Source organism: Bos indicus, chromosome 23, assembly GCF_029378745.1.
Source record: "Bos indicus isolate NIAB-ARS_2022 breed Sahiwal x Tharparkar chromosome 23, NIAB-ARS_B.indTharparkar_mat_pri_1.0, whole genome shotgun sequence".
Taxonomy (NCBI): domain Eukaryota; kingdom Metazoa; phylum Chordata; class Mammalia; order Artiodactyla; family Bovidae; genus Bos; species Bos indicus.
This window is the reverse complement of record NC_091782.1, coordinates 52,671,928-52,686,756: the sequence shown is the minus strand read 5'-3', so window position 1 is coordinate 52,686,756 and position 14,829 is coordinate 52,671,928. Positions and strand designations below refer to the sequence as shown.

Genomic DNA, 14,829 nt, shown 5'->3' with positions numbered 1-14,829 from the left:
AAAGAGTCGGATATGACTGAGCGACTGAACAACACGAGAGACAGAAGCTGAACACATGGTCACACATCTACAAACTACTTTTATGAGCAGAGGAAAACAATACTTTCATGTTTAAAAACCACTTCTTCGTTCATTACCTAGTTCCTCTGTCAACTGTGAAGTAAATCTCCAAACACTGAGTACCACTTACTAAGATCCTTCTTGTTTGTCCTGAGCCATGAATTTGAAAATAACCTGTCACATAATCATAAGCTGACTTTCATGATCACTTTGTAATAACATAAAAATCCTTACTGCTGCTGCTGCTGCTGCTAAGTCGCTTCAGTCGTGGGTTGCCATTTCCTTCTCCAATGCATGAAAGTGAAAAGTGAAAGTGAAGTCACTCAGTCGTGTCCAACTCTTAGCGACACCATGGACTGCAGCCTACCAGGCTCCTCCGTCCATGGGATTCTCCAGGCAAGAGTACTGGAGTGGGTTAGGGTTAGGGTTAGTCAATCATAAAAAGATTAAAGAAGTCTTATCCAAAAAAGAAAAAAAACTTGGGACCAAATTTAAGCAGTTTATCATAAAGACATTGCAGATATCAAAAAAAAACGATAAACCATCTAGTGGGACTTTTACATTAAGGGACAGCTCTTCTGCATTGCATGCACATGCCAGTAAGAACCATACACGTTGCACCAGGATCCCGAGCGGGCACGGGGGTCCAGGATCCACACTCACAGCGTCGTGACGTCTGCCGCGGCCACCGGGTCCGAAAGGAAACCCAGCCCAGCGCGAGTTCCCGCCCGGTCCGCCCGCCTTCCGCCTCGCACAGGCAGTTGCCGCGGTCCCACCGCCCCACACATATGCTACGGAGTGCGACAGGAGCGGGCTGGGCGGGGATCGCGGCTCTGGGGCCCAAATATCGCGACCAGAGGGGCGGGGCGAGCCGGGACGACCGGGGGGCGGGGCAGAGCGGGAGGGGCGGGGAGGACCGGTCCATGCAGGAGGGCGGGGCAACAGACAGACCTGCCCCGGGAGCAACAGATCTTCCTACCCCCGAAGCCCCACTAGGTAGCAGAGCTGGAAACCCCCACGCTCTATGGGTTGGAAGCTGATTGTATGGAAGACTCTGTCTGGTCACAAAGGAGGTGAGGGATAGAACTGATCAAACACGCTCTTCCTCTTTTCTGTGCAGCGGGTGGAGGCTCTGATGGGCACGTAGCCGGCCCGAAGGGGCCAGAGGGTCAGAGCTAGTGATGCGGTGGGGCGTGGGCTGGGCTCCCCGGGTGACAGAGGAGCCGAGCCCGAGGGAGGGGTGAGGTCCAGGGGTGGCTGGAGGAGGAACAACCAGGCGGAGTCACTGGTGGGAAAGGGCTCCCGCTCCCAGGAGGTACACTCAGGACCGGGCAGAGGGTGTGGGCCGGGGAGCGCCCAAGGTGAGGCAGGCGGGCTGGAAGGATTGAGCAGGGCTGGACTGGAAAGAACCTGGAGGCCGTTCTGAGGAATTGGGGTTTTATCTGTCAGTCATGGCCCTGTGGTGTCGGAAAAGACTCTTGAGAGTCCTTGAACTGCAAGGCAATCACCCAGATAATCCTGAAGGAAGTAAATCCTGAATATTCATTGGAAGGACTGAGGCTGAAGCTGAAGCTCTAATACTTTAGTCACCTGATGTGAAGAGTTGACTCATTGGAGAAGACCCTGATGCTGGGAAAGATTGCAGGCAGGAGAAGAAGGGGACGACAGAGGATGAGATGGTTGGATTCATCATTGACTCAATGGACATGAGTTTGAGCAAGCTCCAGGAGATGGTGATGGACAGGGAAGCCTAGCGTGCTGCAGACCACGGAGTTGTAAAGAGTCAGACACGACTGAGGGACTGAACAAGAACATTGGGAACCATTGTAAGATTGAAACTGGACGAGTAATGTGATTCCTTCATTCATCCATATCCTCCCCTCCTTCCCTCCCGTTTCCTTTCTGACTCCAGCACCGGCCCTCAGGATGGACTGGGTGCAGGGGGAGAGGACCCAGGGGCCCCTAGGATTCGGCTCTGGGGACCAGGGCACAGCCAGGAGGGCCTGAGCCTGGGCAGTGCAGCAGTGACGGGATGCTGCCCAGAGCTGATGAGGTCGGGCATCACAGGATGTGAGAACCAGGTGGACTGGGGGCAAGGGGCCAGGAAAGGAGTGGAGATGCAGGTGCCAGTTACTAGTGTAACTCAGGTATCTGTACTCATTGTGATGTGATTAACTGAAAGAGAGCCTCCCGGGGAAGGGGAGGGTCAGGGGTGTAACATAGCATTGCTGTGCTCAGTCGTCAGTCGTGCCGGACTCCTTGAGACCCTGTGGACTGTCGCCCATCATGGACTGAAAATCCACCCGTAGGATTTTCATTTCCTGCTCCAGGGAATTCTGACCCAGGGATCAAACCCGCATCTTCTGTCAAAGAGGACTCGTGGTGCTTGCGGAGCATTAGGTGAAGGTGTCCAGGAGACAAGTAGGAACAGAACAGGATATGGAACATAGGTGCAGGAGCCCCGTGCGGGATTCACCGGCCCAGCTGCGCCTGTGTGTCAGAGTCATAGCTGAGGACAGAAGCTGAGGCTCCGCCAGAGTGCAAGTGAAAGTCACTGAGTCATGTCCGACTCTGCGACCCCATGGACTGTATGGTCATGTATAGTATTCTGCAGGCCAGAATGCTGGACTGGGTAGTCTTTCCCTTCTACAGGGGAATCTTCCCAACCTAGGGATTGAACCCAGGTCTCCCGCACTGCAGGCAGATTCTTTTTCAGCTGAGCTAATCAGCAGTTAAAAAGCGGAAAGGGCACCTAGCCAGGAAGACTGAGGAGGAGAAGGGCAGGTGGAAGCTGGACTGTAGTGTCCAGAAGGGGCCGGTACTGTCTGCTTTAATTGAGGAGGAAGTGGAGAGTTAGGAGGGTGGGGGGTTGCTCCTCACCACAGATCAACACTGCCCTACAAGCCCCAGAATCGGGGAATCCGAGGGAGAGGGAGGAGGGAGAGGGAGGAGGGAGAGGAAGGAGGGAGAGGGAGGAGGGAGAGGGAGGAGGGAGAGGGAGGAGGGAGAGGGAGGAGGGAGAGGGAGGAGGGAGAGGGAGCATGCTGGCTGGAGCCGCAGGAACTGGAAGGAAGGTTGTGTTCTAAGGACGGAATGGAGAGGAGCGTGTCGCTTGCCTTCTGAATGGTGACAATCAGAAACAACTGTAAAATATTAGGAAATTAGGAAAATCTAAACCGGAAAATGATTATTTTGTCAAGAGTACAAGAGCCAGGGTTCCCTGGTAGTTTAGCTGGTAAAGAATCTGCCTGCAATGCAGCAGACCCTGATTTGATTCCTGGATTGGGAAGATCCCCTGGAGAAGGGAATGGCTACCCACTCCAGTATTCTTGGGCTTCCCTGGTGGCTCAGCTGGTAAAGAATCCACCTGCAATACGGGAGACCTGGGTTCCATCCCTGGGTTGGGAAGATCCCCTGGAGAAGGGAATGGCTACCCACTGCAGTATTCTGGCCTGCAGAATTCCACGGACAGAGGAACCTGGCTGGCTACGGTGCCTGGGGTCACAAAGAGTCAGACACGACTGAGCAACTTCCACTTTCACAAGAGCAAAGCAAAGTAACCCTGCTTTTTCTAGCTTGGTAAGTATTTGTCATTATTTTAGGTCTTTAATCTAGTGGCTCAGATGAAACTTGTACTTTCCAGCTGTACATGTCAACCCAGCATCTGAAAGACAGGTGCCCACAGCAAGGTCTGTGAGGCACAGAGGGGCTTTACCTGGGCTTGAATCACCTGAAACCTGGAAGAGGTCCTTCAGAATCTGGGTCTCACCATTTTACTGGATCCAGTTATTCACTTGTCATCTATTTTGCAGTTATGCTCTCACTTAAAATCTAAGATAAATTAAGGGAATCTTGTTACTCAAGATTTTTTAACATTGCTGATCATAAAATTTTAAGAAATAGTGAAATAACTGAATAGAAGGTCCCCCACCCTTACTTTTTTCTCTTTCCTTTTCTTATCTAGAGACACTCACTTTCTCTGGAATCACCTGGGTGACTCATGTCACAAGAAGTGAAGAGCAAGATGAGCCAGGGCCCGCTGTCCAGGATGGGGCCCGCCACCGGGCAGCGTCACGGAAGGGAGCTGGGTGAATCTTCGTGAGAAGCTCCAAGAACTGCCTCCTCAAATGCCAAGAGAGACCTAGTGGTTTGATCAGAGCAGTCCTCACCGGGCCCTGCGGCAACGAATCGGCCAAAACTAAACGAACAAAAGCTGTGGCAAGCAGGGCTCAGCTGTTACGAGGCCAATTTCCGCCAAGACCGCCCAGATGCTGCCACCCCAGCAGGTGGTGCCCTGGGGGACGGGGCCTGAAATGGGACCTGCTCTGTAGGGCATGGCCTTGGAGGTTCAGGGGGGTGCCTTCTTGGCCAGGCCTAGTGCTCCGGGAGCGGGATGGCCTTGAAGACTTGCTGGGTTTCCCACAAAGGGCAGGAGGTTACATTCCAAAATGCAAGCTTGCGTCTGTTGACCTGAAGCAAACAGACCGCAGGTGTTTCTGCAGCAAAGTTGGGTTTATTCAATTCGGGATCAGCAGGGAATTGCACTTAAGGCTCTCTGCCGTGGCGGCCACATGCAAGACCGCACCCGGCAAGGGAAGGAGCAGCTTTCATAGAGGGGACACGGGACGGGCCGGCTGGGTAAACAGAGCCTGGGCTTCTCACGGCGGAGTCCTGGCGGGGAGGAAGGGGACTCTCCCTTCCACGGTGGGGCTCCGCTGTGGCTGCAGGGCGAGAGCGCCCCCTGCTGGACCCCTGTCTGTCTACCCAGGGTTTCCATTCATTAAAGTTTCACAGGCGTCCGGACGGAAGCCAAAAGGGACATGAGATACGCATTTTTCCTTATTCCTGCTTGGGGAGGGTGCTCAGAACATTTTCCTTCTTTCTAAAGAAAGCAAGCACTTTCAGCACATTCTAGGTGCCCATGCGCCCGTAGGTCGCCCACCCGCCAGCCCCTCGTCAGGAGGGGACAGAGCGCAACGCGGGCGGGAAGTGCTCTGCCTTCGCCTCGGGGCCGCCCTCCCCTCCCCGCCAAGTCGCAGCAGCGCTCACACTGCCCCCGCTTCCGGGGCTGCCCCGACTCCGAAGGCAGCGCGGACCTGCGCGAGGACCTGGGGCCGCTCCTCCTGTGAGCCGTCTGGGCCGCGGCCAGCCCTGGGCTCGTCTACAGAGTATTCTCAGATGACGCGTGACTGCGTCGCCCTCAATGACTTTTTACCTGAACACCCAGAATTCATGAAATGCCCACGGTGACAACACCAGCCGGTGCGACAACTAATTATTTCATTCATCCCACAAACTTTTTTTTGTTAATGTGTAACTTACAGAACTTCTCTTTTTTTCTTTTTCATCTTATTTATTTATTTATTCTGCCACATGCAGTCTTAGTTGCTGTGTGCAGGGTTGCCCCCGAGGTGGGTGGGATCTTAGTTCCCCAACCAGGGATTGAACCCGAGTTCTCTGCATTGAAAGGCAGATTCTTCACCACTGGACCCCCAGGGAAGGCCCCCTTCCACAGCCTGCTATTGAGTACCCGCTGTCGGCCAGGAGCTGCCCTGGGGTCTGGGGACGCCATGGTAAGAGACATAGTCCCGGCCTCAGGATACCAGATAGATATTGTGAGATAGTAGAAAAATACGTGATTTGTGTCTGCCACCAGCCCCTGGCACTGAGTCCCTGAAACTCTGGCAATTTTCTAAGTGATAAGAACACTGGGAGTGTCTCTTGTTCTAGAATTTGGTCTCTGACCCCAGCTGCTGACATGGAGCTCCTGGAACCCGTGTAATTTCCTGGTTGATGGGAGTGTCTTCAGTTCTCATGAGATGACTCTGGGTGGAGCTCCTGCATGAGGGCTGCTCCCCAGAAAGACCAAGCCATGATGAGAAGCTTGGAAACTTCAGCCTCACCCCCACATTCTCTTGAGAAGGGAGAAGGTCTGAAAATGGAGTTAATAATTGATCAAGCCTCTGCACATAAAATCCGAATAGTGTGGGGCCTGGAGAGCTTCCAGATGGATGAACACATTCACACGGGGAGGGGACGCACCCTAAGTCCATGGGGACAGAGACTCTCGGGACCCACCCAGACCTCACCGTGGGTGGCTCTTTATTAGTGTCCTTTATCACATCCTTTAGTAAACAGGTAAAGATGAGTAAGCCTTTCACTGAGTTCTAGGAGCCATTCTAGCAAGTTAATCAAGCCTCAGGAGGGGGCCGTGGGAACCTCTGATTTGTTGTCATATCAGACAGGAGCCCTGGGTCACCTGCGACAGACTGGTACTTGGGGGACAAGCGAGCGGCCTTGCGGGGCTGAGCCCTTAGCCTCTGGGATCTGACCCTGTCTCCAGGTACAAAGTGTCGGAATCGACTTAAACTGTAGGACGCCCAGCTGGTGTCGTGAGAACTGACTGGTATGGGAAAGCCTTCCACGCATTTGGTCACCAGAAGAGTCAGCAGGGAAGTGCTTTGTGTGAGGAATAAGGAAGAGAGACCCTGGGAGGGAGGAACTGGGTTCTTCCCCATTTAGGGAAAGACTGAACTGAGGTTTTTCCTCGCACAGACATGCAAATAAACGGCATTTGACGTGGTGTGGCTTAGCAACTAAACCACAGTGCTGTGATGACGCTGCGTTTGAGGGGCAGCGTGAGTAGACACAGCAAGAAGCCTGGCTGGAGACTCAGCGAGGGGTCCTGAACCCACTGCCCTCAGTGGAGATGCGAAGAGGAGGATGAGCCCAGAGGCCCGCAGGAGGAGGGGCTTCCAAACCAGCGATGGGAAAACGGAAAAGTGCACGTGGCTGGGGAGACACACAAGTCACTACTGCTGGGCCACAAATATGAGGCAGTTCGGGCCGGACACCTACAAAGGGCCTCGTCTGTCAGCCTACACGTGTGTATTTTGTCTGACGGGCAGCGGGAGTCCCTGGAGGATTCCGAGCGCTGGGGTCACACAGCAGAGAGGTGCATCGGGAAGATGGCTCTGCAGCAGCGCGGGGTGGGGAGGCGGAGGTTTGCTCCCTGGGTGCGGGGTGTCCGTGCAGCGATGCTTCAGAGGAAAGGCGGCAGGCAGTGAGCAGGGCTTGCCTGGGGCCTGGGGCCTGGAAGGAAGAGCTGATGAGGGCAACCTGGTCAGGCCTGGAGTTGCTGGAAGGAGGGAGGGGAAGGAGGCTCCAGCGGGACTTTCAGACTGCCGACACACCTGCAGATGAATGGCGGAGACATTACACTAAACTCGTTTCACTTCTCCCTGGGAACAAAAGGCGTTCGCAGAGCCTGATCATTAGCTTCTGTTCCTAAGGTCTGGGAAAAACACAGGCAATGTACATTTGCACTGAGGCAGAACACGTAACATCAGCATAAGAGTCTCCACTTAAAGCCTCTTTATTTAAAAAGCCCAACGTGAATTAAAAATGCACACATATGTATCTTTGGGATGACTGCTCAAGATCATGGCTTATAATTGGAAGGGCTTTGCTCTTAAACACTTCCTTATTTCAGGTTTAACCAGAAAGAAGTAGTTATGGAAGTGAGAATGAATGAACCAGTCTCCCTGGAACACAGTTCCCATAAGGGCAGGAGAAGCAGCTTATTTAGAGGTTAGATGAGAAAGAGTCAAAAGGAAGATTGAGTAGAATGCTAAAACTTTTTGAAATTATTAATAATTCTACAATTATTTACACTTTTAAAATTATTAATTTGAATTAATAAGTTATCTGTTTAAAATTCATGAAATTTTAAAAATTATGAATAATTCTACAAGCAACAGGAAGACATTCGCGCTTTTTGAGTATTGTGTGACAAGGAAAAGCAATGATTTAGGAAACATAATTACCATAATATTTGGAACAACCAGAATATGGGAAAGTCTATCACAGGAAATAAATTAAGAAACTGTTACATCATTATGAGGTCGTATGGGCCTGAATTAAATTACACATAATTCTTGACTCCTCAAGTTCCCTCACTGACTCCCCACAAACCAAATATCTCACTTCAATGTTAAGTTTTTTTAAAAAGGAAAAGGAAAACCTCCCAACAGATTCCAGGACCAGGTAGCCCACTGGCAAATTCTCACACTAACCCTTCCCAAATTCTTACAGGAAACCGGGTGGGGAGGACTTGTGAACTCACAGGCCAACACCAAAGTAAGACACAGACGCCAGGGGAAAATACAATTACAGGACAATATTCCGTATGAATATTGATGCAAAAGCCTCAGCAAGACAGTAGCAAATCGCATCCAACAAGATATTAAAAGGATTACACGTCATGACCACGAGGGACTTCGTCCAGGACACAATGGTGACTCAACGTAAGAGAGGCTATCACTGCCACACGTCACAGGAATAGCATGAAGAGGGAAAAACACACACGATCATTTTGTGAAAACAAATACGAGAAACCTCGTTTAAAACACCTATGGTCAACTGATTCCATTCAGTGGGGGGCGGGTATTCTCTTCCGTAGGTGATTCTGAACAACTGGATTTCCATACTCAAGGATGAAGTTCTCCCCTTACAAAAAAAACTCAAAATTGATCAAAAACCTAAATATAAGAACTAAACTATGAAACTGTTAGAAGAAAACCCAGGAGCGAATGTCCAGGAGCTTTGGACTTGGCAGTGGGCTCTTAGATATGACACCAAACATTCAAGATAAACACACAAAAACAGATATATTGGATTTCATCAAAATTGAAAAGCTGCATGTGTCTAAGGACATTATCAAGAAAGTAAGGGACGCCGGAAACCAAGCTTGAATTAAGGGCCACCCACGATGCACACAGGCACAGGACTGCTGCGCGCTCACTGCTCTGAGTCACGTTCATGCACGTCGGAGGCTGCTCCCGCCCCTAGGAGACTCTACTGCTGCAGGGAATGTGGTTTGGGCTGATGTTCTTTTTTTTAACCTTATGAGAAATGAACAACCTCCTACGTCCCTGCACCCCCTTTCAGCCCTATCACTGGGGACACTTATCTTTAATTCAGTATCGTAGTTTAAGGTGGGCTCTCGAGCTAGGGTGCTTTGCACCATTACTAGACTCTTTGGACCTCAGTTTTCTCATCTGTGAAATGGAAATAACAATAGAAACTGCACTGGGTGCTGCTGTTGGGACTAAGTCAGCTAATCCACATAAAGAACGCAGCACACTGCGGGCATTCAGTAAGCGCTGTGTTGATGCTAATGGCACGAACCCACACTGTTCTTATTTCTAGTAATTACTCAGAAGTATCAAGTGCCGTTCTAGCTTGTCCTTGAATAGCAGAGGGACTTATTCAGTTCACATCCTCTCATCCAACACTCATCACTGAGTCATGAAGTAGGAAGACAAGTCATAGAACAGAATTCTGCTCGAATATCTTTGCAATTCCAGTAGTACGCTTGAAAGTACCCTTTACTTTTAATTTTCAGTCAAACTCTCACTCACCATAGATCACTGTGTACCGTGAGAGCCTAATATCTCTATTCCTACAGTTGCCAAAACACGATTGGTTTGGGGTAAAAACAGGGAGTTATAGGTTTGCTTGGGTCCAAGCACATGCAAAAGTAATTTTAAAAAGCATGTTGAATTTGCCAGTATTTGATTGTCAACTAACTGCTGAATTGTTCAGTCGCTCAGTCATGCCCCACTCTTTGCGACCCCATGGACTGCAGCATGCCAGGCTTCCCTGTCCTTCACTATCTCCTGGAGTTTGCTCAAACTCATGTCCATTGAGCCAATGATTTAAAATAAGTTAAAATATGAGATGCCTGCGTTCTCGTTTTTAATGAGTCAATTATTCATGGCATGACTGGCTATTTAACATCAAAAACCTAGTTAGCCACAGAGTTTTTTACTTGAATCTGGTCTCCAGATTACCATTTTGTTAGGACATTATCCATGTACGACTTATTAATGAAAAAGCCAGTTCATGACATGTTGTCATTAGAATCCCAGCCATAGCATTTGAAGAATCAAGATGGATCACTCTTGACAAGCAGCAGGTCTTCCCAAAATACCACAGGAAGTGAAAGTTCTCAGAAACCAGGGGTTTTGTAAGGGAATCATCATAATAGCTAATTTCCTAACGAAACTGGCCAGGTCGATGTCTTCTAGTTACATTTGAGAAAAGCCACTATGTTGCTTCTTGAAATTTCCGGGTTTGGATGATCTTCAAAGGGAGACAAGGGACACCCTGAAAACACAAGACATCTGCTAATCCTGAAATGTCCAAAGAAACCTGAAGAGATTCAGACAACCAGCCTGTTCCCTGAGCAAAGACAATGCCTCCAACCATCTTCCAAGTCTTATCCTGGGGAACTCAGCAGCAAGCTGGAAGCAACTATCAGTTCAGTTCAGGTCAATCGCTCAGTCGTGTCCGACTCTTTGTGACCCCATGAATCGCAGCACGCCAGGCCTCCCTGTTCATCACCATCTCCCAGAGTTCACTCAAACTCACGTCCAACGAGTCGGTGATGCCATCCAGCCATCTTATCCTCTGTCGTCCCCTTCTCCTCCTGCCCCCAATCCCTCCCAGCATCAGTCTTTTCCAATGAGTCAACTCTTCGCATGAGGTGGCCAAAGTACTGGAGTTTCAGCTTTAGCATCAGTCCTTCCAAAGAACACCCAGGACTGATCTCCTTCAGAATGGACTGGTTGGATCTCCTTGCAGTCCAAGGGACTCTCAAGAGTCTTCTCCAACACCACAGGTCAAAAGCATCAATTCTTCGGCGCTCAGCTTTCTTCACAGTCCAACTCTCACATCCATACCTGACCACAGGAAAAACCATAGCCTTGACGAGACTGACCTTTGTTGGCAAAGTAATGTCTCTGCTTTTGAATATGCTATCTAGGTTGGTCATAACTTTCCTTCCAAGGAGTAAGCGTCTTTTAATTTCATGGCTGCATTCACCATCTGCAGTGATTTTGGAGCCCCCCAAAATAAAGTCTGTCACTGTTTCCACTGTTTCCCCATCTATTTCTCATGAAGTGATGGGACCAGATGCCATGATCTTCGTTTTCTGAATGTTGAGCTTTAAGCCAACTTTTTCACTCTCCTCTTTCATTTTCATCAAGAGAAGTAACCATAAGAGGGAACTAAGAAAAAGTCTGGTTAATTGCTTTTAGAGGAATAGGACCCTCCCCCCAAAAGTGAAAGACAACCTACAGAATGGGAGAAAATGCAGATTATAAATCTGATAACATCCAGAATATATACAGAGCTCCTATTATTCAACAACAAATAGACAAACAACCCAATTACATAATAGACAAAGGATTTGTATAGCTATTTCATCAAAGGTAAACAAATGGCCAGTGAGCACAAGAAAAGCTTCTGAACATCATTAGTCACCAGGGAAAAGCAGAACAAAACCACAGTGAGACAGTACGAAAACCACTAGGGCAGCTGCAACAATAAAAAAAGCAACATAACAAATGTTGATGAGAAATGTAGTGAAGTCAATCGGAATGTAAAGCAGTGGACGTGACGTGTTAGTCTCCCGGTCGTGTCTGACTCTTTGCAACTTCATGGACTGTAGCCAGTCCATGGAATTCTCCAGGCAAGAAACTGGAGTGGATTGCCAGATCCTACTCCAAAACAGTGGAACCACTGTGAAAGCCGGTTTGGCAGCTCCTTAAAAAGCAAAATCGTTACTACATGACGCTGCGATGTCGCTCCTTGGCATACACCCAAAAGATGTTTAAAAGGGGCTCAGACACTTGTGCACCAATAATTATTTCAGCATTATTCTCAACAGCCAAATGACCCAAGTGTCCACCAACCTGTGAAAGGTTAAAACAACATGAACGGATAAAATGTGGTATATGCATAAAATAAAATATTAGTCAGCAGTAAAAGGGAGTGAAGTTCTGATACGTGTTACGATATGGATGAACCTTGAAAACATTAGGCTAAGTGAAGGAACCCAGTCACAAAAGGCCGCCTGTTGTATGATTCCACTTGTATGAAATACCTAGAAAAGGCAAATTCACAGAAAGCAGAAAGATTATCGGTGCAGAACCTGGGTGGGGAGTGGGGAGTTTGGAGGTACTGCCTAAGGATTAGTGAGTTTCTGTTCGGGGTGAAGAAAAATTGTCAGAAATAAAAATAGTGACATTGCATAGCATTATGAGTGTAATTAATGCCACTGGATAGAATTAATGCCATTGTGTACTTACAATGGTTGAAATGACAGATCTTTGTTACAGAGATTTTACCACCATAAAAAAAAAAGATTAACTAGAGGGACTTCCCTGGTGATCGGGAGATAGGATTCCACATTCCCAATGCAGGGGCCCGGGGTTTGATCCCTGGTGGGAGAATTAGATCCCACACGCCCAGCCAAGACCCAGTGCGGCCAGGCAGAGAGATGGATAAATATATTTATAAACACAACCTGAGTTCTCAGGAAGTTTGTTTCCCAAAAGAAGGCAGATGCTGTTCGTAGAGGAAAGAAAAGCCATTAAATAAAACCAAAAGGAACTACTTCTCTAGGAAAACGTTCAAGCTACTTCGATTAGTCTTAAGGTAACCCTCGGTATTAATTTTCATCTGAAACACAAAATAAGGGGCAGCTGAGGGAAAGAAGTATGCAGCTGGCTTAACTGCCTCCCCCGCCCCCAACCTGCCGGAAAGCCTAAGCGTATTTCTCCACTGCAAGAAGTGAAACGAACAGTCCACTCGTGACCGTTAGAGGTCATGCTTGCTACATCTACATTTTAATAGCACCGCCTCCTCCTTAGTCTCACGGTAGGAATGTCTTGTTTGCAGTAAATGCCAGATTAGCAGGGAATCATGTTTCTCTTCGTCAGACGGGCCCCTATCCAATCCACCGCTGGCGCTTTCACCATCCTGAAGACCCAGGCGAGGGCCTGCCGGCTGGCCAGCTGACCTTGTCCGGAGGGCGACGTCCCCTCCGCACCTGCGATTCCCGCGTGCGGCCGCCAGATGGTGCTGCCTCGTCGCGGACTAGGATCAAAGCGCGGCTGGACCCAGAAGCTCCCTGCACCTGCGAGTTTTCAGAGGCGGGGTCGCACGTTGGTCTCCTTTCCGGCCCAGCACTTCCACCCACACACCAGGGTCTAGACGGCTCCCGGGCTGGTTGCCTACGGCTCCACAGTCACCGGGAGATCTGGCTGCTTTCCTTATTGGTCCTCACACCACCCTGGTGGCTCAGTGGTAAAGAATCTGCCTGTCAAGTGGGAGATGCAGGTTCCATCCCTGGGTTGGGAAGATGCCCTGGAGGAGGAAATGGCAAACCAATCCAGTATTCTTGTCTGGGAAATCCCAGAGGAGGCTGGCAGGCTACACAGCCCATGAGGTCGCAAGAGTTGAACACGACTTTGCATAAACAACCACAACCTCACGGCACCAAAGACGTGAACAACCCCCCTCCCAAGGGACAACAGCGTCAGTCACCCCCCCTTGGAAGGTCGCCGCAGAGTCCCTGCATCCGCCTTTCTTAGTCGCAATCATTTCACGTGACTCAAAGATGATTTGCGGACATCATCTCAGTCTGACAAGAAAGAGGGAAGAAAACTAAGCCAGATCTCATCTTTGAGGACATTCTGGAACATTTGGAAATGCCTCCACAACTTTTCCCTCAGGTGAAGGTCATTCTAAAATGAAAGCGGCCTCCAGCACCTCCCAGGCTCACAAGACAAGGTGGCCTGTCCACTGCTGGCATGAGGGCATGTCACGCATAGAGAGGCCACGTCCTCACTCTGAACCCAAGAAAGACAGCAGCCTCGGACAGACCACCCAGACGCTGCGGACGCTGCAGCTGTTTGCATCAGGAAGGTTATGCTCCAAGGGGAACCAGCCTTCGCTCTCTAGGCCCATCCTGAAGGTGAAAGAGTTAGTCGCTCAGTGGTGTCCAACTCTTTGCAGCCCCATGGACCCTCTGTCCATGGAATTCTCCAGGTAAGCGTACTGGAGTGGGTTGCCATGAACATCTCCAGAGTATCTTCCTGACCCAGGGATCAAACCTGGGTCTCCTGAATTGCAAGCAGATTCTTTACCGTCTGAGCCACCAGGAGAGCCCCAAGGGCCATCCCGGGACACCAGAAATCAAGGCAGAGTTTGGGAGGGTCCTCGAGTGAGTCCCAATGGCAGGGCGATCTACAAATGAGGTGGTGCAGGCCAGAAAGTGCTGGAAAGAGAGAAAAGAGACAGTTGGCCCAAAGTGCCCACCAGCAGCCCTCCCACACATGTCTGCAGGCTCCAGTTCGGTGCCTCTCTGCCTTCCGGGCATCTCCTTGGCCTTGAACCAGCCTGTGTGCCCTTTACCCCCAGACTCCCCAATAAGAACGTCAGGCCAGACCACAGAACAACGCCACCGCCTGAACGATCACACACCGCACATTCCCATCAGCACACGACTAAGAGGGACACGACAAGGTCCCTCTTAGAATCACACCTGCCCACCAGAAACCCGGCAACCACTAACCTGTTCTCCGTTTCTAGAATCTCATCTCAAGCATGTTACATAAACGTCATCGTTCAGAGGGGACCCTCAGGGATTGGCGATTTTCATGCAGCGTATTTCTCTGCAGATTCGCCCCAGCTGCTGGGGCCCCGATCGTTCATCCTTTTCACGGCTGAGTGTTTTGACCCTGAGTGGGTCTAGGGGCGGAGGCGGCGGGAGGGGCAGACACGGCGCCCCCGCTTCCCAGAACTAAAACTGCCATCCCTTCAGCCGCCGCGGCGCGGAGCCACGCGGTCCAGCTCCCAGGGGCTACGACAGGGCAGGGGCGGAGCGAAGGGCGTGTGGGCAGGGCTTATGCCGGGGCG

At 50.1% G+C, this 14,829-nt stretch overlaps 2 long non-coding RNA genes across 2 annotated transcripts; one reads left to right on the top strand and one right to left on the bottom strand.

Moving 5' to 3' along the window:
* The first annotated feature begins 868 nt into the window (after positions 1-868).
* Positions 869-4,879, top strand: LOC109576815 (uncharacterized). The gene is made up of 3 exons (XR_011563551.1): positions 869-1,133; positions 3,519-3,639; positions 4,025-4,879. It is a non-coding gene; the product is annotated as an uncharacterized lncRNA (long non-coding RNA).
* A 2,540-nt stretch (positions 4,880-7,419) lies between these two features.
* Positions 7,420-14,819, bottom strand: LOC139179126 (uncharacterized). Its single transcript, XR_011563550.1, has 2 exons — positions 14,486-14,819; positions 7,420-14,188 (listed from the first exon to the last, which is right to left on the bottom strand). It is a non-coding gene; the product is annotated as an uncharacterized lncRNA (long non-coding RNA).
* Positions 14,820-14,829: the final 10 nt, after the last annotated feature.